General features: G+C 48.1%; 42 non-coding genes across 42 annotated transcripts; all 42 read right to left on the bottom strand.

Moving 5' to 3' along the window:
• Positions 1 to 438: 438 nt before the first annotated feature.
• LOC131979688 (5S ribosomal RNA) lies at positions 439 to 557 on the bottom strand. The gene has a single exon (XR_009395121.1). It is a non-coding gene; the product is annotated as a 5S ribosomal RNA (ribosomal RNA).
• Positions 558 to 930: 373 nt separating this feature from the next.
• On the bottom strand, positions 931 to 1,049 carry LOC131979666 (5S ribosomal RNA). The gene has a single exon (XR_009395100.1). It is a non-coding gene; the product is annotated as a 5S ribosomal RNA (ribosomal RNA).
• Positions 1,050 to 1,422: 373 nt separating this feature from the next.
• Positions 1,423 to 1,541, bottom strand: LOC131979692 (5S ribosomal RNA). The gene has a single exon (XR_009395125.1). It is a non-coding gene; the product is annotated as a 5S ribosomal RNA (ribosomal RNA).
• Positions 1,542 to 1,914: 373 nt separating this feature from the next.
• On the bottom strand, positions 1,915 to 2,033 carry LOC131979687 (5S ribosomal RNA). The gene has a single exon (XR_009395120.1). It is a non-coding gene; the product is annotated as a 5S ribosomal RNA (ribosomal RNA).
• Positions 2,034 to 2,406: 373 nt separating this feature from the next.
• On the bottom strand, positions 2,407 to 2,525 carry LOC131979665 (5S ribosomal RNA). Its single transcript, XR_009395099.1, has one exon. It is a non-coding gene; the product is annotated as a 5S ribosomal RNA (ribosomal RNA).
• Positions 2,526 to 2,898: 373 nt separating this feature from the next.
• LOC131979685 (5S ribosomal RNA) lies at positions 2,899 to 3,017 on the bottom strand. Its single transcript, XR_009395118.1, has one exon. It is a non-coding gene; the product is annotated as a 5S ribosomal RNA (ribosomal RNA).
• Positions 3,018 to 3,390: 373 nt separating this feature from the next.
• Positions 3,391 to 3,509, bottom strand: LOC131979664 (5S ribosomal RNA). The gene has a single exon (XR_009395098.1). It is a non-coding gene; the product is annotated as a 5S ribosomal RNA (ribosomal RNA).
• A 373-nt stretch (positions 3,510 to 3,882) lies between these two features.
• Positions 3,883 to 4,001, bottom strand: LOC131979691 (5S ribosomal RNA). Its single transcript, XR_009395124.1, has one exon. It is a non-coding gene; the product is annotated as a 5S ribosomal RNA (ribosomal RNA).
• A 373-nt stretch (positions 4,002 to 4,374) lies between these two features.
• Positions 4,375 to 4,493, bottom strand: LOC131979662 (5S ribosomal RNA). Its single transcript, XR_009395096.1, has one exon. It is a non-coding gene; the product is annotated as a 5S ribosomal RNA (ribosomal RNA).
• A 373-nt stretch (positions 4,494 to 4,866) lies between these two features.
• LOC131979661 (5S ribosomal RNA) lies at positions 4,867 to 4,985 on the bottom strand. Its single transcript, XR_009395095.1, has one exon. It is a non-coding gene; the product is annotated as a 5S ribosomal RNA (ribosomal RNA).
• Positions 4,986 to 5,358: 373 nt separating this feature from the next.
• LOC131979684 (5S ribosomal RNA) lies at positions 5,359 to 5,477 on the bottom strand. Its single transcript, XR_009395117.1, has one exon. It is a non-coding gene; the product is annotated as a 5S ribosomal RNA (ribosomal RNA).
• Positions 5,478 to 5,850: 373 nt separating this feature from the next.
• On the bottom strand, positions 5,851 to 5,969 carry LOC131979660 (5S ribosomal RNA). Its single transcript, XR_009395094.1, has one exon. It is a non-coding gene; the product is annotated as a 5S ribosomal RNA (ribosomal RNA).
• Positions 5,970 to 6,342: 373 nt separating this feature from the next.
• Positions 6,343 to 6,461, bottom strand: LOC131979683 (5S ribosomal RNA). The gene has a single exon (XR_009395116.1). It is a non-coding gene; the product is annotated as a 5S ribosomal RNA (ribosomal RNA).
• Positions 6,462 to 6,834: 373 nt separating this feature from the next.
• On the bottom strand, positions 6,835 to 6,953 carry LOC131979659 (5S ribosomal RNA). The gene has a single exon (XR_009395093.1). It is a non-coding gene; the product is annotated as a 5S ribosomal RNA (ribosomal RNA).
• Positions 6,954 to 7,326: 373 nt separating this feature from the next.
• Positions 7,327 to 7,445, bottom strand: LOC131979682 (5S ribosomal RNA). The gene has a single exon (XR_009395115.1). It is a non-coding gene; the product is annotated as a 5S ribosomal RNA (ribosomal RNA).
• Positions 7,446 to 7,818: 373 nt separating this feature from the next.
• On the bottom strand, positions 7,819 to 7,937 carry LOC131979658 (5S ribosomal RNA). Its single transcript, XR_009395092.1, has one exon. It is a non-coding gene; the product is annotated as a 5S ribosomal RNA (ribosomal RNA).
• A 373-nt stretch (positions 7,938 to 8,310) lies between these two features.
• LOC131979681 (5S ribosomal RNA) lies at positions 8,311 to 8,429 on the bottom strand. Its single transcript, XR_009395114.1, has one exon. It is a non-coding gene; the product is annotated as a 5S ribosomal RNA (ribosomal RNA).
• A 373-nt stretch (positions 8,430 to 8,802) lies between these two features.
• LOC131979657 (5S ribosomal RNA) lies at positions 8,803 to 8,921 on the bottom strand. Its single transcript, XR_009395091.1, has one exon. It is a non-coding gene; the product is annotated as a 5S ribosomal RNA (ribosomal RNA).
• Positions 8,922 to 9,294: 373 nt separating this feature from the next.
• Positions 9,295 to 9,413, bottom strand: LOC131979680 (5S ribosomal RNA). Its single transcript, XR_009395113.1, has one exon. It is a non-coding gene; the product is annotated as a 5S ribosomal RNA (ribosomal RNA).
• Positions 9,414 to 9,786: 373 nt separating this feature from the next.
• LOC131979679 (5S ribosomal RNA) lies at positions 9,787 to 9,905 on the bottom strand. The gene has a single exon (XR_009395112.1). It is a non-coding gene; the product is annotated as a 5S ribosomal RNA (ribosomal RNA).
• A 373-nt stretch (positions 9,906 to 10,278) lies between these two features.
• Positions 10,279 to 10,397, bottom strand: LOC131979656 (5S ribosomal RNA). Its single transcript, XR_009395090.1, has one exon. It is a non-coding gene; the product is annotated as a 5S ribosomal RNA (ribosomal RNA).
• A 373-nt stretch (positions 10,398 to 10,770) lies between these two features.
• Positions 10,771 to 10,889, bottom strand: LOC131979655 (5S ribosomal RNA). The gene has a single exon (XR_009395089.1). It is a non-coding gene; the product is annotated as a 5S ribosomal RNA (ribosomal RNA).
• A 373-nt stretch (positions 10,890 to 11,262) lies between these two features.
• LOC131979678 (5S ribosomal RNA) lies at positions 11,263 to 11,381 on the bottom strand. Its single transcript, XR_009395111.1, has one exon. It is a non-coding gene; the product is annotated as a 5S ribosomal RNA (ribosomal RNA).
• A 373-nt stretch (positions 11,382 to 11,754) lies between these two features.
• On the bottom strand, positions 11,755 to 11,873 carry LOC131979654 (5S ribosomal RNA). Its single transcript, XR_009395088.1, has one exon. It is a non-coding gene; the product is annotated as a 5S ribosomal RNA (ribosomal RNA).
• Positions 11,874 to 12,246: 373 nt separating this feature from the next.
• LOC131979676 (5S ribosomal RNA) lies at positions 12,247 to 12,365 on the bottom strand. The gene has a single exon (XR_009395110.1). It is a non-coding gene; the product is annotated as a 5S ribosomal RNA (ribosomal RNA).
• Positions 12,366 to 12,738: 373 nt separating this feature from the next.
• LOC131979675 (5S ribosomal RNA) lies at positions 12,739 to 12,857 on the bottom strand. The gene has a single exon (XR_009395109.1). It is a non-coding gene; the product is annotated as a 5S ribosomal RNA (ribosomal RNA).
• Positions 12,858 to 13,230: 373 nt separating this feature from the next.
• Positions 13,231 to 13,349, bottom strand: LOC131979650 (5S ribosomal RNA). Its single transcript, XR_009395084.1, has one exon. It is a non-coding gene; the product is annotated as a 5S ribosomal RNA (ribosomal RNA).
• A 373-nt stretch (positions 13,350 to 13,722) lies between these two features.
• Positions 13,723 to 13,841, bottom strand: LOC131979673 (5S ribosomal RNA). The gene has a single exon (XR_009395107.1). It is a non-coding gene; the product is annotated as a 5S ribosomal RNA (ribosomal RNA).
• A 373-nt stretch (positions 13,842 to 14,214) lies between these two features.
• LOC131979694 (5S ribosomal RNA) lies at positions 14,215 to 14,333 on the bottom strand. The gene has a single exon (XR_009395127.1). It is a non-coding gene; the product is annotated as a 5S ribosomal RNA (ribosomal RNA).
• Positions 14,334 to 14,706: 373 nt separating this feature from the next.
• On the bottom strand, positions 14,707 to 14,825 carry LOC131979672 (5S ribosomal RNA). The gene has a single exon (XR_009395106.1). It is a non-coding gene; the product is annotated as a 5S ribosomal RNA (ribosomal RNA).
• A 373-nt stretch (positions 14,826 to 15,198) lies between these two features.
• Positions 15,199 to 15,317, bottom strand: LOC131979697 (5S ribosomal RNA). The gene has a single exon (XR_009395130.1). It is a non-coding gene; the product is annotated as a 5S ribosomal RNA (ribosomal RNA).
• Positions 15,318 to 15,690: 373 nt separating this feature from the next.
• Positions 15,691 to 15,809, bottom strand: LOC131979671 (5S ribosomal RNA). Its single transcript, XR_009395105.1, has one exon. It is a non-coding gene; the product is annotated as a 5S ribosomal RNA (ribosomal RNA).
• Positions 15,810 to 16,182: 373 nt separating this feature from the next.
• On the bottom strand, positions 16,183 to 16,301 carry LOC131979686 (5S ribosomal RNA). Its single transcript, XR_009395119.1, has one exon. It is a non-coding gene; the product is annotated as a 5S ribosomal RNA (ribosomal RNA).
• Positions 16,302 to 16,674: 373 nt separating this feature from the next.
• Positions 16,675 to 16,793, bottom strand: LOC131979670 (5S ribosomal RNA). Its single transcript, XR_009395104.1, has one exon. It is a non-coding gene; the product is annotated as a 5S ribosomal RNA (ribosomal RNA).
• Positions 16,794 to 17,166: 373 nt separating this feature from the next.
• Positions 17,167 to 17,285, bottom strand: LOC131979669 (5S ribosomal RNA). The gene has a single exon (XR_009395103.1). It is a non-coding gene; the product is annotated as a 5S ribosomal RNA (ribosomal RNA).
• A 373-nt stretch (positions 17,286 to 17,658) lies between these two features.
• On the bottom strand, positions 17,659 to 17,777 carry LOC131979674 (5S ribosomal RNA). The gene has a single exon (XR_009395108.1). It is a non-coding gene; the product is annotated as a 5S ribosomal RNA (ribosomal RNA).
• Positions 17,778 to 18,150: 373 nt separating this feature from the next.
• LOC131979668 (5S ribosomal RNA) lies at positions 18,151 to 18,269 on the bottom strand. The gene has a single exon (XR_009395102.1). It is a non-coding gene; the product is annotated as a 5S ribosomal RNA (ribosomal RNA).
• Positions 18,270 to 18,642: 373 nt separating this feature from the next.
• On the bottom strand, positions 18,643 to 18,761 carry LOC131979663 (5S ribosomal RNA). The gene has a single exon (XR_009395097.1). It is a non-coding gene; the product is annotated as a 5S ribosomal RNA (ribosomal RNA).
• A 373-nt stretch (positions 18,762 to 19,134) lies between these two features.
• Positions 19,135 to 19,253, bottom strand: LOC131979690 (5S ribosomal RNA). Its single transcript, XR_009395123.1, has one exon. It is a non-coding gene; the product is annotated as a 5S ribosomal RNA (ribosomal RNA).
• A 373-nt stretch (positions 19,254 to 19,626) lies between these two features.
• Positions 19,627 to 19,745, bottom strand: LOC131979643 (5S ribosomal RNA). Its single transcript, XR_009395079.1, has one exon. It is a non-coding gene; the product is annotated as a 5S ribosomal RNA (ribosomal RNA).
• A 373-nt stretch (positions 19,746 to 20,118) lies between these two features.
• Positions 20,119 to 20,237, bottom strand: LOC131979696 (5S ribosomal RNA). The gene has a single exon (XR_009395129.1). It is a non-coding gene; the product is annotated as a 5S ribosomal RNA (ribosomal RNA).
• Positions 20,238 to 20,610: 373 nt separating this feature from the next.
• LOC131979689 (5S ribosomal RNA) lies at positions 20,611 to 20,729 on the bottom strand. The gene has a single exon (XR_009395122.1). It is a non-coding gene; the product is annotated as a 5S ribosomal RNA (ribosomal RNA).
• Between the last annotated feature and the right edge of the window lie 217 nt (positions 20,730 to 20,946).

Raw genomic sequence — 20,946 nt, 5'->3', positions numbered from 1 at the left:
CCGACCCTGCTTAGGTTCCAAGATCGGACAAGATCGGGCGTATTCAGGCTGGTATGGCCGTAAGCGAAGGCTGAGGGCGCACACAGGCCTTTTATAGTTGTGATATGCAACTGCTGGTACTCGTTACAATGGGGCAATTGCCGTTACAGGGCTCAATCCCACAGATTTTGGCCTTATCTTTGACTGACTGTGACGCCTCGTATGTCCCGCAGGGAAACTACACGGTTGAGGTTGGATTTTCATTTGAAAGGCACGTCTGACGTCAGTGTTAGAGTGGCCTTTTTGCTTTAATGGTGCTTAATAGGTGAAATCCTCATCATCATTTGTGTTGTAGACTTTTTCTGCACATCTAGGAGAAACAGAGTAAAGCTCTTTGATTGAAAATAAGAGAGATATTGCACATTGTTGTTATCTGCTGGTGAAAAGAGAGAACGCAAAAGCTTACAGCACCGGGTATTCCCAGGCGGTCTCCCATCCAAGTACTGACCCGGCCCGACCCTGCTTGGCTTCCGAGATCGGACGAGATCGGGCGTATTCAGGCTGGTATGGCCGTAAGCGAAGGCTCAGGGCGCACACGGGCCTTTTATAGTTGTGATAAGCAACTGCTGGTACTCGTTACAATGGGGCAATTGCCGTTACAGGGCTCAATCCCACAGATTTTGGCCTTATCTTTGACTGACTGTGACGCCTCGTATGTCCCGCAGGGAAACTACACGGTTGAGGTTGGATTTTCATTTGAAAGGCACGTCTGACGTCAGTGTTAGAGTGGCCTTTTTGCTTTAATAGTGCTTAATAGGTGAAATCCTCATCATCATTTGTGTTGTAGACTTTTCCTGCACATCTAGGAGAAACAGAGTTCAGCTCTTTGATTGAAAATAAGAGAGATATTGCACATTGTTGTTATCTGCTGGTGAAAAGAGAGAACGCAAAAGCTTACAGCACCGGGTATTCCCAGGCGGTCTCCCATCCAAGTACTGACCCGGCCCGACCCTGCTTAGCTTCCGAGATCGGACGAGATCGGGCGTATTCAGGCTGGTATGGCCGTAAGCGAAGGCTCAGGGCGCACACGGGCCTTTTATAGTTGTGATAAGCAACTGCTGGTACTCGTTACAATGGGGCAATTGCCGTTACGGGGCTCAATCCCACAGATTTTGGCCTTATCTTTGACTGACTGTGACGCCTCGTATGTCCCGCAGGGAAACTACACGGTTGAGGTTGGATTTTCATTTGAAAGGCACGTCTGACGTCAGTGTTAGAGTGGCCTTTTTGCTTTAATGGTGCTTAATAGGTGAAATCCTCATCATCATTTGTGTTGTAGACTTTTCCTGCACATCTAGGAGAAACAGAGTTCAGCTCTTTGATTGAAAATAAGAGAGATATTGCACATTGTTGTTATCTGCTGGTGAAAAGAGAGAACGCAAAAGCTTACAGCACCGGGTATTCCCAGGCAGTCTCCCATCCAAGTACTGACCCGGCCCGACCCTGCTTAGCTTCCGAGATCGGACGAGATCGGGCGTATTCAGGCTGGTATGGCCGTAAGCGAAGGCTCAGGGCGCACACGGGCCTTTTATAGTTGTGATAAGCAACTGCTGGTACTCGTTACAATGGGGCAATTGCCGTTACGGGGCTCAATCCCACAGATTTTGGCCTTATCTTTGACTGACTGTGACGCCTCGTATGTCCCGCAGGGAAACTACACGGTTGAGGTTGGATTTTCATTTGAAAGGCACGTCTGACGTCAGTGTTAGAGTGGCCTTTTTGCTTTAATGGTGCTTAATAGGTGAAATCCTCATCATCATTTGTGTTGTAGACTTTTTCTGCACATCTAGGAGAAACAGAGTTCAGCTCTTTGATTGAAAATAAGAGAGATATTGCACATTGTTGTTATCTGCTGGTGAAAAGAGAGAACGCAAAAGCTTACAGCACCGGGTATTCCCAGGCGGTCTCCCATCCAAGTACTGACCCGGCCCGACCCTGCTTGGCTTCCGAGATCGGACGAGATCGGGCGTATTCAGGCTGGTATGGCCGTAAGCGAAGGCTCAGGGCGCACACGGGCCTTTTATAGTTGTGATAAGCAACTGCTGGTACTCGTTACAATGGGGCAATTGCCGTTACAGGGCTCAATCCCACAGATTTTGGCCTTATCTTTGACTGACTGTGACGCCTCGTATGTCCCGCAGGGAAACTACACGGTTGAGGTTGGATTTTCATTTGAAAGGCACGTCTGACGTCAGTGTTAGAGTGGCCTTTTTGCTTTAATGGTGCTTAATAGGTGAAATCCTCATCATCATTTGTGTTGTAGACTTTTTCTGCACATCTAGGAGAAACAGAGTAAAGCTCTTTGATTGAAAATAAGAGAGATATTGCACATTGTTGTTATCTGCTGGTGAAAAGAGAGAACGCAAAAGCTTACAGCACCGGGTATTCCCAGGCGGTCTCCCATCCAAGTACTGACCCGGCCCGACCCTGCTTAGCTTCCGAGATCGGACGAGATCGGGCGTATTCAGGCTGGTATGGCCGTAAGCGAAGGCTCAGGGCGCACACGGGCCTTTTATAGTTGTGATATGCAACTGCTGGTACTCGTTACAATGGGGCAATTGCCGTTACAGGGCTCAATCCCACAGATTTTGGCCTTATCTTTGACTGACTGTGACGCCTCGTATGTCCCGCAGGGAAACTACACGGTTGAGGTTGGATTTTCATTTGAAAGGCACGTCTGACGTCAGTGTTAGAGTGGCCTTTTTGCTTTAATGGTGCTTAATAGGTGAAATCCTCATCATCATTTGTGTTGTAGACTTTTCCTGCACATCTAGGAGAAACAGAGTTCAGCTCTTTGATTGAAAATAAGAGAGATATTGCACATTGTTGTTATCTGCTGGTGAAAAGAGAGAACGCAAAAGCTTACAGCACCGGGTATTCCCAGGCGGTCTCCCATCCAAGTACTGACCCGGCCCGACCCTGCTTGGCTTCCGAGATCGGACGAGATCGGGCGTATTCAGGCTGGTATGGCCGTAAGCGAAGGCTCAGGGCGCACACGGGCCTTTTATAGTTGTGATAAGCAACTGCTGGTACTCGTTACAATGGGGCAATTGCCGTTACAGGGCTCAATCCCACAGATTTTGGCCTTATCTTTGACTGACTGTGACGCCTCGTATGTCCCGCAGGGAAACTACACGGTTGAGGTTGGATTTTCATTTGAAAGGCACGTCTGACGTCAGTGTTAGAGTGGCCTTTTTGCTTTAATGGTGCTTAATAGGTGAAATCCTCATCATCATTTGTGTTGTAGACTTTTTCTGCACATCTAGGAGAAACAGAGTAAAGCTCTTTGATTGAAAATAAGAGAGATATTGCACATTGTTGTTATCTGCTGGTGAAAAGAGAGAACGCAAAAGCTTACAGCACCGGGTATTCCCAGGCGGTCTCCCATCCAAGTACTGACCCGGCCCGACCCTGCTTAGCTTCCGAGATCGGACGAGATCGGGCGTATTCAGGCTGGTATGGCCGTAAGCGAAGGCTCAGGGCGCACACGGGCCTTTTATAGTTGTGATAAGCAACTGCTGGTACTCGTTACAATGGGGCAATTGCCGTTACGGGGCTCAATCCCACAGATTTTGGCCTTATCTTTGACTGACTGTGACGCCTCGTATGTCCCGCAGGGAAACTACACGGTTGAGGTTGGATTTTCATTTGAAAGGCACGTCTGACGTCAGTGTTAGAGTGGCCTTTTTGCTTTAATGGTGCTTAATAGGTGAAATCCTCATCATCATTTGTGTTGTAGACTTTTTCTGCACATCTAGGAGAAACAGAGTTCAGCTCTTTGATTGAAAATAAGAGAGATATTGCACATTGTTGTTATCTGCTGGTGAAAAGAGAGAACGCAAAAGCTTACAGCACCGGGTATTCCCAGGCGGTCTCCCATCCAAGTACTGACCCGGCCCGACCCTGCTTGGCTTCCGAGATCTGACGAGATCGGGCGTATTCAGGCTGGTATGGCCGTAAGCGAAGGCTCAGGGCGCACACGGGCCTTTTATAGTTGTGATAAGCAACTGCTGGTACTCGTTACAATGGGGCAATTGCCGTTACAGGGCTCAATCCCACAGATTTTGGCCTTATCTTTGACTGACTGTGACGCCTCGTATGTCCCGCAGGGAAACTACACGGTTGAGGTTGGATTTTCATTTGAAAGGCACGTCTGACGTCAGTGTTAGAGTGGCCTTTTTGCTTTAATGGTGCTTAATAGGTGAAATCCTCATCATCATTTGTGTTGTAGACTTTTTCTGCACATCTAGGAGAAACAGAGTAAAGCTCTTTGATTGAAAATAAGAGAGATATTGCACATTGTTGTTATCTGCTGGTGAAAAGAGAGAACGCAAAAGCTTACAGCACCGGGTATTCCCAGGCGGTCTCCCATCCAAGTACTGACCCGGCCCGACCCTGCTTAGCTTCCGAGATCGGACGAGATCGGGCGTATTCAGGCTGGTATGGCCGTAAGCGAAGGCTCAGGGCGCACACGGGCCTTTTATAGTTGTGATATGCAACTGCTGGTACTCGTTACAATGGGGCAATTGCCGTTACAGGGCTCAATCCCACAGATTTTGGCCTTATCTTTGACTGACTGTGACGCCTCGTATGTCCCGCAGGGAAACTACACGGTTGAGGTTGGATTTTCATTTGAAAGGCACGTCTGACGTCAGTGTTAGAGTGGCCTTTTTGCTTTAATGGTGCTTAATAGGTGAAATCCTCATCATCATTTGTGTTGTAGACTTTTCCTGCACATCTAGGAGAAACAGAGTTCAGCTCTTTGATTGAAAATAAGAGAGATATTGCACATTGTTGTTATCTGCTGGTGAAAAGAGAGAACGCAAAAGCTTACAGCACCGGGTATTCCCAGGCGGTCTCCCATCCAAGTACTGACCCGGCCCGACCCTGCTTAGCTTCCGAGATCGGACGAGATCGGGCGTATTCAGGCTGGTATGGCCGTAAGCGAAGGCTCAGGGCGCACACGGGCCTTTTATAGTTGTGATAAGCAACTGCTGGTACTCGTTACAATGGGGCAATTGCCGTTACGGGGCTCAATCCCACAGATTTTGGCCTTATCTTTGACTGACTGTGACGCCTCGTATGTCCCGCAGGGAAACTACACGGTTGAGGTTGGATTTTCATTTGAAAGGCACGTCTGACGTCAGTGTTAGAGTGGCCTTTTTGCTTTAATGGTGCTTAATAGGTGAAATCCTCATCATCATTTGTGTTGTAGACTTTTTCTGCACATCTAGGAGAAACAGAGTTCAGCTCTTTGATTGAAAATAAGAGAGATATTGCACATTGTTGTTATCTGCTGGTGAAAAGAGAGAACGCAAAAGCTTACAGCACCGGGTATTCCCAGGCGGTCTCCCATCCAAGTACTGACCCGGCCCGACCCTGCTTGGCTTCCGAGATCGGACGAGATCGGGCGTATTCAGGCTGGTATGGCCGTAAGCGAAGGCTCAGGGCGCACACGGGCCTTTTATAGTTGTGATAAGCAACTGCTGGTACTCGTTACAATGGGGCAATTGCCGTTACAGGGCTCAATCCCACAGATTTTGGCCTTATCTTTGACTGACTGTGACGCCTCGTATGTCCCGCAGGGAAACTACACGGTTGAGGTTGGATTTTCATTTGAAAGGCACGTCTGACGTCAGTGTTAGAGTGGCCTTTTTGCTTTAATGGTGCTTAATAGGTGAAATCCTCATCATCATTTGTGTTGTAGACTTTTTCTGCACATCTAGGAGAAACAGAGTAAAGCTCTTTGATTGAAAATAAGAGAGATATTGCACATTGTTGTTATCTGCTGGTGAAAAGAGAGAACGCAAAAGCTTACAGCACCGGGTATTCCCAGGCGGTCTCCCATCCAAGTACTGACCCGGCCCGACCCTGCTTAGCTTCCGAGATCGGACGAGATCGGGCGTATTCAGGCTGGTATGGCCGTAAGCGAAGGCTCAGGGCGCACACGGGCCTTTTATAGTTGTGATATGCAACTGCTGGTACTCGTTACAATGGGGCAATTGCCGTTACAGGGCTCAATCCCACAGATTTTGGCCTTATCTTTGACTGACTGTGACGCCTCGTATGTCCCGCAGGGAAACTACACGGTTGAGGTTGGATTTTCATTTGAAAGGCACGTCTGACGTCAGTGTTAGAGTGGCCTTTTTGCTTTAATGGTGCTTAATAGGTGAAATCCTCATCATCATTTGTGTTGTAGACTTTTCCTGCACATCTAGGAGAAACAGAGTTCAGCTCTTTGATTGAAAATAAGAGAGATATTGCACATTGTTGTTATCTGCTGGTGAAAAGAGAGAACGCAAAAGCTTACAGCACCGGGTATTCCCAGGCGGTCTCCCATCCAAGTACTGACCCGGCCCGACCCTGCTTGGCTTCCGAGATCGGACGAGATCGGGCGTATTCAGGCTGGTATGGCCGTAAGCGAAGGCTCAGGGCGCACACGGGCCTTTTATAGTTGTGATAAGCAACTGCTGGTACTCGTTACAATGGGGCAATTGCCGTTACAGGGCTCAATCCCACAGATTTTGGCCTTATCTTTGACTGACTGTGACGCCTCGTATGTCCCGCAGGGAAACTACACGGTTGAGGTTGGATTTTCATTTGAAAGGCACGTCTGACGTCAGTGTTAGAGTGGCCTTTTTGCTTTAATGGTGCTTAATAGGTGAAATCCTCATCATCATTTGTGTTGTAGACTTTTTCTGCACATCTAGGAGAAACAGAGTAAAGCTCTTTGATTGAAAATAAGAGAGATATTGCACATTGTTGTTATCTGCTGGTGAAAAGAGAGAACGCAAAAGCTTACAGCACCGGGTATTCCCAGGCGGTCTCCCATCCAAGTACTGACCCGGCCCGACCCTGCTTAGCTTCCGAGATCGGACGAGATCGGGCGTATTCAGGCTGGTATGGCCGTAAGCGAAGGCTCAGGGCGCACACGGGCCTTTTATAGTTGTGATATGCAACTGCTGGTACTCGTTACAATGGGGCAATTGCCGTTACAGGGCTCAATCCCACAGATTTTGGCCTTATCTTTGACTGACTGTGACGCCTCGTATGTCCCGCAGGGAAACTACACGGTTGAGGTTGGATTTTCATTTGAAAGGCACGTCTGACGTCAGTGTTAGAGTGGCCTTTTTGCTTTAATGGTGCTTAATAGGTGAAATCCTCATCATCATTTGTGTTGTAGACTTTTCCTGCACATCTAGGAGAAACAGAGTTCAGCTCTTTGATTGAAAATAAGAGAGATATTGCACATTGTTGTTATCTGCTGGTGAAAAGAGAGAACGCAAAAGCTTACAGCACCGGGTATTCCCAGGCGGTCTCCCATCCAAGTACTGACCCGGCCCGACCCTGCTTGGCTTCCGAGATCGGACGAGATCGGGCGTATTCAGGCTGGTATGGCCGTAAGCGAAGGCTCAGGGCGCACACGGGCCTTTTATAGTTGTGATAAGCAACTGCTGGTACTCGTTACAATGGGGCAATTGCCGTTACAGGGCTCAATCCCACAGATTTTGGCCTTATCTTTGACTGACTGTGACGCCTCGTATGTCCCGCAGGGAAACTACACGGTTGAGGTTGGATTTTCATTTGAAAGGCACGTCTGACGTCAGTGTTAGAGTGGCCTTTTTGCTTTAATGGTGCTTAATAGGTGAAATCCTCATCATCATTTGTGTTGTAGACTTTTTCTGCACATCTAGGAGAAACAGAGTAAAGCTCTTTGATTGAAAATAAGAGAGATATTGCACATTGTTGTTATCTGCTGGTGAAAAGAGAGAACGCAAAAGCTTACAGCACCGGGTATTCCCAGGCGGTCTCCCATCCAAGTACTGACCCGGCCCGACCCTGCTTAGCTTCCGAGATCGGACGAGATCGGGCGTATTCAGGCTGGTATGGCCGTAAGCGAAGGCTCAGGGCGCACACGGGCCTTTTATAGTTGTGATATGCAACTGCTGGTACTCGTTACAATGGGGCAATTGCCGTTACAGGGCTCAATCCCACAGATTTTGGCCTTATCTTTGACTGACTGTGACGCCTCGTATGTCCCGCAGGGAAACTACACGGTTGAGGTTGGATTTTCATTTGAAAGGCACGTCTGACGTCAGTGTTAGAGTGGCCTTTTTGCTTTAATAGTGCTTAATAGGTGAAAGCCTCATCATCATTTGTGTTGTAGACTTTTCCTGCACATCTAGGAGAAACAGAGTTCAGCTCTTTGATTGAAAATAAGAGAGATATTGCACATTGTTGTTATCTGCTGGTGAAAAGAGAGAACGCAAAAGCTTACAGCACCGGGTATTCCCAGGCGGTCTCCCATCCAAGTACTGACCCGGCCCGACCCTGCTTGGCTTCCGAGATCGGACGAGATCGGGCGTATTCAGGCTGGTATGGCCGTAAGCGAAGGCTCAGGGCGCACACGGGCCTTTTATAGTTGTGATAAGCAACTGCTGGTACTCGTTACAATGGGGCAATTGCCGTTACAGGGCTCAATCCCACAGATTTTGGCCTTATCTTTGACTGACTGTGACGCCTCGTATGTCCCGCAGGGAAACTACACGGTTGAGGTTGGATTTTCATTTGAAAGGCACGTCTGACGTCAGTGTTAGAGTGGCCTTTTTGCTTTAATGGTGCTTAATAGGTGAAATCCTCATCATCATTTGTGTTGTAGACTTTTTCTGCACATCTAGGAGAAACAGAGTAAAGCTCTTTGATTGAAAATAAGAGAGATATTGCACATTGTTGTTATCTGCTGGTGAAAAGAGAGAACGCAAAAGCTTACAGCACCGGGTATTCCCAGGCGGTCTCCCATCCAAGTACTGACCCGGCCCGACCCTGCTTAGCTTCCGAGATCGGACGAGATCGGGCGTATTCAGGCTGGTATGGCCGTAAGCGAAGGCTCAGGGCGCACACGGGCCTTTTATAGTTGTGATATGCAACTGCTGGTACTCGTTACAATGGGGCAATTGCCGTTACAGGGCTCAATCCCACAGATTTTGGCCTTATCTTTGACTGACTGTGACGCCTCGTATGTCCCGCAGGGAAACTACACGGTTGAGGTTGGATTTTCATTTGAAAGGCACGTCTGACGTCAGTGTTAGAGTGGCCTTTTTGCTTTAATGGTGCTTAATAGGTGAAATCCTCATCATCATTTGTGTTGTAGACTTTTCCTGCACATCTAGGAGAAACAGAGTTCAGCTCTTTGATTGAAAATAAGAGAGATATTGCACATTGTTGTTATCTGCTGGTGAAAAGAGAGAACGCAAAAGCTTACAGCACCGGGTATTCCCAGGCGGTCTCCCATCCAAGTACTGACCCGGCCCGACCCTGCTTGGCTTCCGAGATCGGACGAGATCGGGCGTATTCAGGCTGGTATGGCCGTAAGCGAAGGCTCAGGGCGCACACGGGCCTTTTATAGTTGTGATAAGCAACTGCTGGTACTCGTTACAATGGGGCAATTGCCGTTACAGGGCTCAATCCCACAGATTTTGGCCTTATCTTTGACTGACTGTGACGCCTCGTATGTCCCGCAGGGAAACTACACGGTTGAGGTTGGATTTTCATTTGAAAGGCACGTCTGACGTCAGTGTTAGAGTGGCCTTTTTGCTTTAATGGTGCTTAATAGGTGAAATCCTCATCATCATTTGTGTTGTAGACTTTTTCTGCACATCTAGGAGAAACAGAGTTCAGCTCTTTGATTGAAAATAAGAGAGATATTGCACATTGTTGTTATCTGCTGGTGAAAAGAGAGAACGCAAAAGCTTACAGCACCGGGTATTCCCAGGCGGTCTCCCATCCAAGTACTGACCCGGCCCGACCCTGCTTGGCTTCCGAGATCGGACGAGATCGGGCGTATTCAGGCTGGTATGGCCGTAAGCGAAGGCTCAGGGCGCACACGGGCCTTTTATAGTTGTGATAAGCAACTGCTGGTACTCGTTACAATGGGGCAATTGCCGTTACAGGGCTCAATCCCACAGATTTTGGCCTTATCTTTGACTGACTGTGACGCCTCGTATGTCCCGCAGGGAAACTACACGGTTGAGGTTGGATTTTCATTTGAAAGGCACGTCTGACGTCAGTGTTAGAGTGGCCTTTTTGCTTTAATGGTGCTTAATAGGTGAAATCCTCATCATCATTTGTGTTGTAGACTTTTTCTGCACATCTAGGAGAAACAGAGTAAAGCTCTTTGATTGAAAATAAGAGAGATATTGCACATTGTTGTTATCTGCTGGTGAAAAGAGAGAACGCAAAAGCTTACAGCACCGGGTATTCCCAGGCGGTCTCCCATCCAAGTACTGACCCGGCCCGACCCTGCTTAGCTTCCGAGATCGGACGAGATCGGGCGTATTCAGGCTGGTATGGCCGTAAGCGAAGGCTCAGGGCGCACACGGGCCTTTTATAGTTGTGATATGCAACTGCTGGTACTCGTTACAATGGGGCAATTGCCGTTACAGGGCTCAATCCCACAGATTTTGGCCTTATCTTTGACTGACTGTGACGCCTCGTATGTCCCGCAGGGAAACTACACGGTTGAGGTTGGATTTTCATTTGAAAGGCACGTCTGACGTCAGTGTTAGAGTGGCCTTTTTGCTTTAATGGTGCTTAATAGGTGAAATCCTCATCATCATTTGTGTTGTAGACTTTTTCTGCACATCTAGGAGAAACAGAGTAAAGCTCTTTGATTGAAAATAAGAGAGATATTGCACATTGTTGTTATCTGCTGGTGAAAAGAGAGAACGCAAAAGCTTACAGCACCGGGTATTCCCAGGCGGTCTCCCATCCAAGTACTGACCCGGCCCGACCCTGCTTAGCTTCCGAGATCGGACGAGATCGGGCGTATTCAGGCTGGTATGGCCGTAAGCGAAGGCTCAGGGCGCACACGGGCCTTTTATAGTTGTGATATGCAACTGCTGGTACTCGTTACAATGGGGCAATTGCCGTTACAGGGCTCAATCCCACAGATTTTGGCCTTATCTTTGACTGACTGTGACGCCTCGTATGTCCCGCAGGGAAACTACACGGTTGAGGTTGGATTTTCATTTGAAAGGCACGTCTGACGTCAGTGTTAGAGTGGCCTTTTTGCTTTAATAGTGCTTAATAGGTGAAAGCCTCATCATCATTTGTGTTGTAGACTTTTCCTGCACATCTAGGAGAAACAGAGTTCAGCTCTTTGATTGAAAATAAGAGAGATATTGCACATTGTTGTTATCTGCTGGTGAAAAGAGAGAACGCAAAAGCTTACAGCACCGGGTATTCCCAGGCGGTCTCCCATCCAAGTACTGACCCGGCCCGACCCTGCTTGGCTTCCGAGATCGGACGAGATCGGGCGTATTCAGGCTGGTATGGCCGTAAGCGAAGGCTCAGGGCGCACACGGGCCTTTTATAGTTGTGATAAGCAACTGCTGGTACTCGTTACAATGGGGCAATTGCCGTTACAGGGCTCAATCCCACAGATTTTGGCCTTATCTTTGACTGACTGTGACGCCTCGTATGTCCCGCAGGGAAACTACACGGTTGAGGTTGGATTTTCATTTGAAAGGCACGTCTGACGTCAGTGTTAGAGTGGCCTTTTTGCTTTAATGGTGCTTAATAGGTGAAATCCTCATCATCATTTGTGTTGTAGACTTTTTCTGCACATCTAGGAGAAACAGAGTAAAGCTCTTTGATTGAAAATAAGAGAGATATTGCACATTGTTGTTATCTGCTGGTGAAAAGAGAGAACGCAAAAGCTTACAGCACCGGGTATTCCCAGGCGGTCTCCCATCCAAGTACTGACCCGGCCCGACCCTGCTTAGCTTCCGAGATCGGACGAGATCGGGCGTATTCAGGCTGGTATGGCCGTAAGCGAAGGCTCAGGGCGCACACGGGCCTTTTATAGTTGTGATATGCAACTGCTGGTACTCGTTACAATGGGGCAATTGCCGTTACAGGGCTCAATCCCACAGATTTTGGCCTTATCTTTGACTGACTGTGACGCCTCGTATGTCCCGCAGGGAAACTACACGGTTGAGGTTGGATTTTCATTTGAAAGGCACGTCTGACGTCAGTGTTAGAGTGGCCTTTTTGCTTTAATGGTGCTTAATAGGTGAAATCCTCATCATCATTTGTGTTGTAGACTTTTCCTGCACATCTAGGAGAAACAGAGTTCAGCTCTTTGATTGAAAATAAGAGAGATATTGCACATTGTTGTTATCTGCTGGTGAAAAGAGAGAACGCAAAAGCTTACAGCACCGGGTATTCCCAGGCGGTCTCCCATCCAAGTACTGACCCGGCCCGACCCTGCTTGGCTTCCGAGATCGGACGAGATCGGGCGTATTCAGGCTGGTATGGCCGTAAGCGAAGGCTCAGGGCGCACACGGGCCTTTTATAGTTGTGATAAGCAACTGCTGGTACTCGTTACAATGGGGCAATTGCCGTTACAGGGCTCAATCCCACAGATTTTGGCCTTATCTTTGACTGACTGTGACGCCTCGTATGTCCCGCAGGGAAACTACACGGTTGAGGTTGGATTTTCATTTGAAAGGCACGTCTGACGTCAGTGTTAGAGTGGCCTTTTTGCTTTAATGGTGCTTAATAGGTGAAATCCTCATCATCATTTGTGTTGTAGACTTTTTCTGCACATCTAGGAGAAACAGAGTTCAGCTCTTTGATTGAAAATAAGAGAGATATTGCACATTGTTGTTATCTGCTGGTGAAAAGAGAGAACGCAAAAGCTTACAGCACCGGGTATTCCCAGGCGGTCTCCCATCCAAGTACTGACCCGGCCCGACCCTGCTTGGCTTCCGAGATCGGACGAGATCGGGCGTATTCAGGCTGGTATGGCCGTAAGCGAAGGCTCAGGGCGCACACGGGCCTTTTATAGTTGTGATAAGCAACTGCTGGTACTCGTTACAATGGGGCAATTGCCGTTACAGGGCTCAATCCCACAGATTTTGGCCTTATCTTTGACTGACTGTGACGCCTCGTATGTCCCGCAGGGAAACTACACGGTTGAGGTTGGATTTTCATTTGAAAGGCACGTCTGACGTCAGTGTTAGAGTGGCCTTTTTGCTTTAATGGTGCTTAATAGGTGAAATCCTCATCATCATTTGTGTTGTAGACTTTTTCTGCACATCTAGGAGAAACAGAGTAAAGCTCTTTGATTGAAAATAAGAGAGATATTGCACATTGTTGTTATCTGCTGGTGAAAAGAGAGAACGCAAAAGCTTACAGCACCGGGTATTCCCAGGCGGTCTCCCATCCAAGTACTGACCCGGCCCGACCCTGCTTAGCTTCCGAGATCGGACGAGATCGGGCGTATTCAGGCTGGTATGGCCGTAAGCGAAGGCTCAGGGCGCACACGGGCCTTTTATAGTTGTGATATGCAACTGCTGGTACTCGTTACAATGGGGCAATTGCCGTTACAGGGCTCAATCCCACAGATTTTGGCCTTATCTTTGACTGACTGTGACGCCTCGTATGTCCCGCAGGGAAACTACACGGTTGAGGTTGGATTTTCATTTGAAAGGCACGTCTGACGTCAGTGTTAGAGTGGCCTTTTTGCTTTAATGGTGCTTAATAGGTGAAATCCTCATCATCATTTGTGTTGTAGACTTTTCCTGCACATCTAGGAGAAACAGAGTTCAGCTCTTTGATTGAAAATAAGAGAGATATTGCACATTGTTGTTATCTGCTGGTGAAAAGAGAGAACGCAAAAGCTTACAGCACCGGGTATTCCCAGGCGGTCTCCCATCCAAGTACTGACCCGGCCCGACCCTGCTTGGCTTCCGAGATCGGACGAGATCGGGCGTATTCAGGCTGGTATGGCCGTAAGCGAAGGCTCAGGGCGCACACGGGCCTTTTATAGTTGTGATAAGCAACTGCTGGTACTCGTTACAATGGGGCAATTGCCGTTACAGGGCTCAATCCCACAGATTTTGGCCTTATCTTTGACTGACTGTGACGCCTCGTATGTCCCGCAGGGAAACTACACGGTTGAGGTTGGATTTTCATTTGAAAGGCACGTCTGACGTCAGTGTTAGAGTGGCCTTTTTGCTTTAATGGTGCTTAATAGGTGAAATCCTCATCATCATTTGTGTTGTAGACTTTTTCTGCACATCTAGGAGAAACAGAGTAAAGCTCTTTGATTGAAAATAAGAGAGATATTGCACATTGTTGTTATCTGCTGGTGAAAAGAGAGAACGCAAAAGCTTACAGCACCGGGTATTCCCAGGCAGTCTCCCATCGAAGTACTGACCCGGCCCGACCCTGCTTAGCTTCCGAGATCGGACGAGATCGGGCGTATTCAGGCTGGTATGGCCGTAAGCGAAGGCTCAGGGCGCACACGGGCCTTTTATAGTTGTGATATGCAACTGCTGGTACTCGTTACAATGGGGCAATTGCCGTTACAGGGCTCAATCCCACAGATTTTGGCCTTATCTTTGACTGACTGTGACGCCTCGTATGTCCCGCAGGGAAACTACACGGTTGAGGTTGGATTTTCATTTGAAAGGCACGTCTGACGTCAGTGTTAGAGTGGCCTTTTTGCTTTAATGGTGCTTAATAGGTGAAATCCTCATCATCATTTGTGTTGTAGACTTTTCCTGCACATCTAGGAGAAACAGAGTTCAGCTCTTTGATTGAAAATAAGAGAGATATTGCACATTGTTGTTATCTGCTGGTGAAAAGAGAGAACGCAAAAGCTTACAGCACCGGGTATTCCCAGGCGGTCTCCCATCCAAGTACTGACCCGGCCCGACCCTGCTTGGCTTCCGAGATCGGACGAGATCGGGCGTATTCAGGCTGGTATGGCCGTAAGCGAAGGCTCAGGGCGCACACGGGCCTTTTATAGTTGTGATAAGCAACTGCTGGTACTCGTTACAATGGGGCAATTGCCGTTACAGGGCTCAATCCCACAGATTTTGGCCTTATCTTTGACTGACTGTGACGCCTCGTATGTCCCGCAGGGAAACTACACGGTTGAGGTTGGATTTTCATTTGAAAGGCACGTCTGACGTCAGTGTTAGAGTGGCCTTTTTGCTTTAATGGTGCTTAATAGGTGAAATCCTCATCATCATTTGTGTTGTAGACTTTTTCTGCACATCTAGGAGAAACAGAGTAAAGCTCTTTGATTGAAAATAAGAGAGATATTGCACATTGTTGTTATCTGCTGGTGAAAAGAGAGAACGCAAAAGCTTACAGCACCGGGTATTCCCAGGCGGTCTCCCATCCAAGTACTGACCCGGCCCGACCCTGCTTAGCTTCCGAGATCGGACGAGATCGGGCGTATTCAGGCTGGTATGGCCGTAAGCGAAGGCTCAGGGCGCACACGGGCCTTTTATAGTTGTGATATGCAACTGCTGGTACTCGTTACAATGGGGCAATTGCCGTTACAGGGCTCAATCCCACAGATTTTGGCCTTATCTTTGACTGACTGTGACGCCTCGTATGTCCCGCAGGGAAACTACACGGTTGAGGTTGGATTTTCATTTGAAAGGCACGTCTGACGTCAGTGTTAGAGTGGCCTTTTTGCTTTAATAGTGCTTAATAGGTGAAAGCCTCATCATCATTTGTGTTGTAGACTTTTCCTGCACATCTAGGAGAAACAGAGTTCAGCTCTTTGATTGAAAATAAGAGAGATATTGCACATTGTTGTTATCTGCTGGTGAAAAGAGAGAACGCAAAAGCTTACAGCACCGGGTATTCCCAGGCGGTCTCCCATCCAAGTACTGACCCGGCCCGACCCTGCTTGGCTTCCGAGATCGGACGAGATCGGGCGTATTCAGGCTGGTATGGCCGTAAGCGAAGGCTCAGGGCGCACACGGGCCTTTTATAGTTGTGATAAGCAACTGCTGGTACTCGTTACAATGGGGCAATTGCCGTTACAGGGCTCAATCCCACAGATTTTGGCCTTATCTTTGACTGACTGTGACGCCTCGTATGTCCCGCAGGGAAACTACACGGTTGAGGTTGGATTTTCATTTGAAAGGCACGTCTGACGTCAGTGTTAGAGTGGCCTTTTTGCTTTAATGGTGCTTAATAGGTGAAATCCTCATCATCATTTGTGTTGTAGACTTTTTCTGCACATCTAGGAGAAACAGAGTAAAGCTCTTTGATTGAAAATAAGAGAGATATTGCACATTGTTGTTATCTGCTGGTGAAAAGAGAGAACGCAAAAGCTTACAGCACCGGGTATTCCCAGGCGGTCTCCCATCCAAGTACTGACCCGGCCCGACCCTGCTTAGCTTCCGAGATCGGACGAGATCGGGCGTATTCAGGCTGGTATGGCCGTAAGCGAAGGCTCAGGGCGCACACGGGCCTTTTATAGTTGTGATATGCAACTGCTGGTACTCGTTACAATGGGGCAATTGCCGTTACAGGGCTCAATCCCACAGATTTTGGCCTTATCTTTGACTGACTGTGACGCCTCGTATGTCCCGCAGGGAAACTACACGGTTGAGGTTGGATTTTCATTTGAAAGGCACGTCTGACGTCAGTGTTAGAGTGGCCTTTTTGCTTTAATAGTGCTTAATAGGTGAAAGCCTCATCATCATTTGTGTTGTAGACTTTTCCTGCACATCTAGGAGAAACAGAGTTCAGCTCTTTGATTGAAAATAAGAGAGATATTGCACATTGTTGTTATCTGCTGGTGAAAAGAGAGAACGCAAAAGCTTACAGCACCGGGTATTCCCAGGCGGTCTCCCATCCAAGTACTGACCCGGCCCGACCCTGCTTGGCTTCCGAGATCGGACGAGATCGGGCGTATTCAGGCTGGTATGGCCGTAAGCGAAGGCTCAGGGCGCACACGGGCCTTTTATAGTTGTGATAAGCAACTGCTGGTACTCGTTACAATGGGGCAATTGCCGTTACAGGGCTCAATCCCACAGATTTTGGCCTTATCTTTGACTGACTGTGACTCCTCGTATGTCCCGCAGGGAAACTACACGGTTGAGGTTGGATTTTCATTTGAAAGGCACGTCTGACGTCAGTGTTAGAGTGGCCTTTTTGCTTTAATGGTGCTTAATAGGTGAAATCCTCATCATCATTTGTGTTGTAGACTTTTTCTGCACATCTAGGAGAAACAGAGTTCAGCTCTTTGATTGAAAATAAGAGAGATATTGCACATTGTTGTTATCTGCTGGTGAAAAGAGAGAACGCAAAAGCTTACAGCACCGGGTATTCCCAGGCGGTCTCCCATCCAAGTACTGACCCGGCCCGACCCTGCTTGGCTTCCGAGATCGGACGAGATCGGGCGTATTCAGGCTGGTATGGCCGTAAGCGAAGGCTCAGGGCGCACACGGGCCTTTTATAGTTGTGATAAGCAACTGCTGGTACTCGTTACAATGGGGCAATTGCCGTTACAGGGCTCAATCCCACAGATTTTGGCCTTATCTTTGACTGACTGTGACGCCTCGTATGTCCCGCAGGGAAACTACACGGTTGAGGTTGGATTTTCATTTGAAAGGCACGTCTGACGTCAGTGTTAGAGTGGCCTTTTTGCTTTAATGGTGCTTAATAGGTGAAATCCTCATCATCATTTGTGTTGTAGACTTTTTCTGCACATCTAGGAGAAACAGAGTAAAGCTCTTTGATTGAAAATAAGAGAGATATTGCACATTGTTGTTATCTGCTGGTGAAAAGAGAGAACGCAAAAGCTTACAGCACCGGGTATTCCCAGGCGGTCTCCCATCCAAGTACTGACCCGGCCCGACCCTGCTTAGCTTCCGAGATCGGACGAGATCGGGCGTATTCAGGCTGGTATGGCCGTAAGCGAAGGCTCAGGGCGCACACGGGCCTTTTATAGTTGTGATATGCAACTGCTGGTACTCGTTACAATGGGGCAATTGCCGTTACGGGGCTCAATCCCACAGATTTTGGCCTTATCTTTGACTGACTGTGACGCCTCGTATGTCCCGCAGGGAAACTACACGGTTGAGGTTGGATTTTCATTTGAAAGGCACGTCTGACGTCAGTGTTAGAGTGGCCTTTTTGCTTTAATGGTGCTTAATAGGTGAAATCCTCATCATCATTTGTGTTGTAGACTTTTCCTGCACATCTAGGAGAAACAGAGTTCAGCTCTTTGATTGAAAATAAGAGAGATATTGCACATTGTTGTTATCTGCTGGTGAAAAGAGAGAACGCAAAAGCTTACAGCACCGGGTATTCCCAGGCGGTCTCCCATCCAAGTACTGACCCGGCCCGACCCTGCTTGGCTTCCGAGATCGGACGAGATCGGGCGTATTCAGGCTGGTATGGCCGTAAGCGAAGGCTCAGGGCGCACACGGGCCTTTTATAGTTGTGATAAGCAACTGCTGGTACTCGTTACAATGGGGCAATTGCCGTTACAGGGCTCAATCCCACAGATTTTGGCCTTATCTTTGACTGACTGTGACGCCTCGTATGTCCCGCAGGGAAACTACACGGTTGAGGTTGGATTTTCATTTGAAAGGCACGTCTGACGTCAGTGTTAGAGTGGCCTTTTTGCTTTAATGGTGCTTAATAGGTGAAATCCTCATCATCATTTGTGTTGTAGACTTTTTCTGCACATCTAGGAGAAACAGAGTAAAGCTCTTTGATTGAAAATAAGAGAGATATTGCACATTGTTGTTATCTGCTGGTGAAAAGAGAGAACGCAAAAGCTTACAGCACCGGGTATTCCCAGGCGGTCTCCCATCCAAGTACTGACCCGGCCCGACCCTGCTTAGCTTCCGAGATCGGACGAGATCGGGCGTATTCAGGCTGGTATGGCCGTAAGCGAAGGCTCAGGGCGCACACGGGCCTTTTATAGTTGTGATATGCAACTGCTGGTACTCGTTACAATGGGGCAATTGCCGTTACAGGGCTCAATCCCACAGATTTTGGCCTTATCTTTGACTGACTGTGACGCCTCGTATGTCCCGCAGGGAAACTACACGGTTGAGGTTGGATTTTCATTTGAAAGGCACGTCTGACGTCAGTGTTAGAGTGGCCTTTTTGCTTTAATGGTGCTTAATAGGTGAAATCCTCATCATCATTTGTGTTGTAGACTTTTCCTGCACATCTAGGAGAAACAGAGTTCAGCTCTTTGATTGAAAATAAGAGAGATATTGCACATTGTTGTTATCTGCTGGTGAAAAGAGAGAACGCAAAAGCTTACAGCACCGGGTATTCCCAGGCGGTCTCCCATCCAAGTACTGACCCGGCCCGACCCTGCTTGGCTTCCGAGATCTGACGAGATCGGGCGTATTCAGGCTGGTATGGCCGTAAGCGAAGGCTCAGGGCGCACACGGGCCTTTTATAGTTGTGATAAGCAACTGCTGGTACTCGTTACAATGGGGCAATTGCCGTTACAGGGCTCAATCCCACAGATTTTGGCCTTATCTTTGACTGACTGTGACGCCTCGTATGTCCCGCAGGGAAACTACACGGTTGAGGTTGGATTTTCATTTGAAAGGCACGTCTGACGTCAGTGTTAGAGTGGCCTTTTTGCTTTAATGGTGCTTAATAGGTGAAATCCTCATCATCATTTGTGTTGTAGACTTTTTCTGCACATCTAGGAGAAACAGAGTTCAGCTCTTTGATTGAAAATAAGAGAGATATTGCACATTGTTGTTATCTGCTGGTGAAAAGAGAGAACGCAAAAGCTTACAGCACCGGGTATTCCCAGGCGGTCTCCCATCCAAGTACTGACCCGGCCCTACCCTGCTTAGCTTCCGAGATCGGACGAGATCGGGCGTATTCAGGCTGGTATGGCCGTAAGCGAAGGCTCAGGGCGCACACGGGCCTTTTATAGTTGTGATAAGCAACTGCTGGTACTCGTTACAATGGGGCAATTGCCGTTACAGGGCTCAATCCCACAGATTTTGGCCTTATCTTTGACTGACTGTGACGCCTCGTATGTCCCGCAGGGAAACTACACGGTTGAGGTTGGATTTTCATTTGAAAGGCACGTCTGACGTCAGTGTTAGAGTGGCCTTTTTGCTTTAATGGTGCTTAATAGGTGAAATCCTCATCATCATTTGTGTTGTAGACTTTTTCTGCACATCTAGGAGAAACAGAGTTCAGCTCTTTGATTGAAAATAAGAGAGATATTGCACATTGTTGTTATCTGCTGGTGAAAAGAGAGAACGCAAAAGCTTACAGCACCGGGTATTCCCAGGCGGTCTCCCATCCAAGTACTGACCCGGCACGACCCTGCTTGGCTTCCGAGATCTGACGAGATCGGGCGTATTCAGGCTGGTATGGCCGTAAGCGAAGGCTCAGGGCGCACACGGGCCTTTTATAGTTGTGATAAGCAACTGCTGGTACTCGTTACAATGGGGCAATTGCCGTTACAGGGCTCAATCCCACAGATTTTGGCCTTATCTTTGACTGACTGTGACGCCTCGTATGTCCCGCAGGGAAACTACACGGTTGAGGTTGGATTTTCATTTGAAAGGCACGTCTGACGTCAGTGTTAGAGTGGCCTTTTTGCTTTAATGGTGCTTAATAGGTGAAATCCTCATCATCATTTGTGTTGTAGACTTTTTCTGCACATCTAGGAGAAACAGAGTAAAGCTCTTTGATTGAAAATAAGAGAGATATTGCACATTGTTGTTATCTGCTGGTGAAAAGAGAGAACGCAAAAGCTTACAGCACCGGGTATTCCCAGGCGGTCTCCCATCCAAGTACTGACCCGGCCCGACCCTGCTTAGCTTCCGAGATCGGACGAGATCAGGCGTATTCAGGCTGGTATGGCCGTAAGCGAAGGCTCAGGGCGCACACGGGCCTTTTATAGTTGTGATAAGCAACTGCTGGTACTCGTTACAATGGGGCAATTGCCGTTACAGGGCTCAATCCCACAGATTTTGGCCTTATCTTTGACTGACTGTGACGCCTCGTATGTCCCGCAGGGAAACTACACGGTTGAGGTTGGATTTTCATTTGAAAGGCACGTCTGACGTCAGTGTTAGAGTGGCCTTT

The sequence above is a fragment of the Centropristis striata genome, chromosome 10 (assembly GCF_030273125.1).
Source record: "Centropristis striata isolate RG_2023a ecotype Rhode Island chromosome 10, C.striata_1.0, whole genome shotgun sequence".
In the NCBI taxonomy this organism is placed as follows: Eukaryota; Metazoa; Chordata; class Actinopteri; order Perciformes; family Serranidae; genus Centropristis; species Centropristis striata.
Note: the sequence above shows the minus strand (reverse complement) of the source record. Positions and strands in the feature narration are given on the sequence as shown.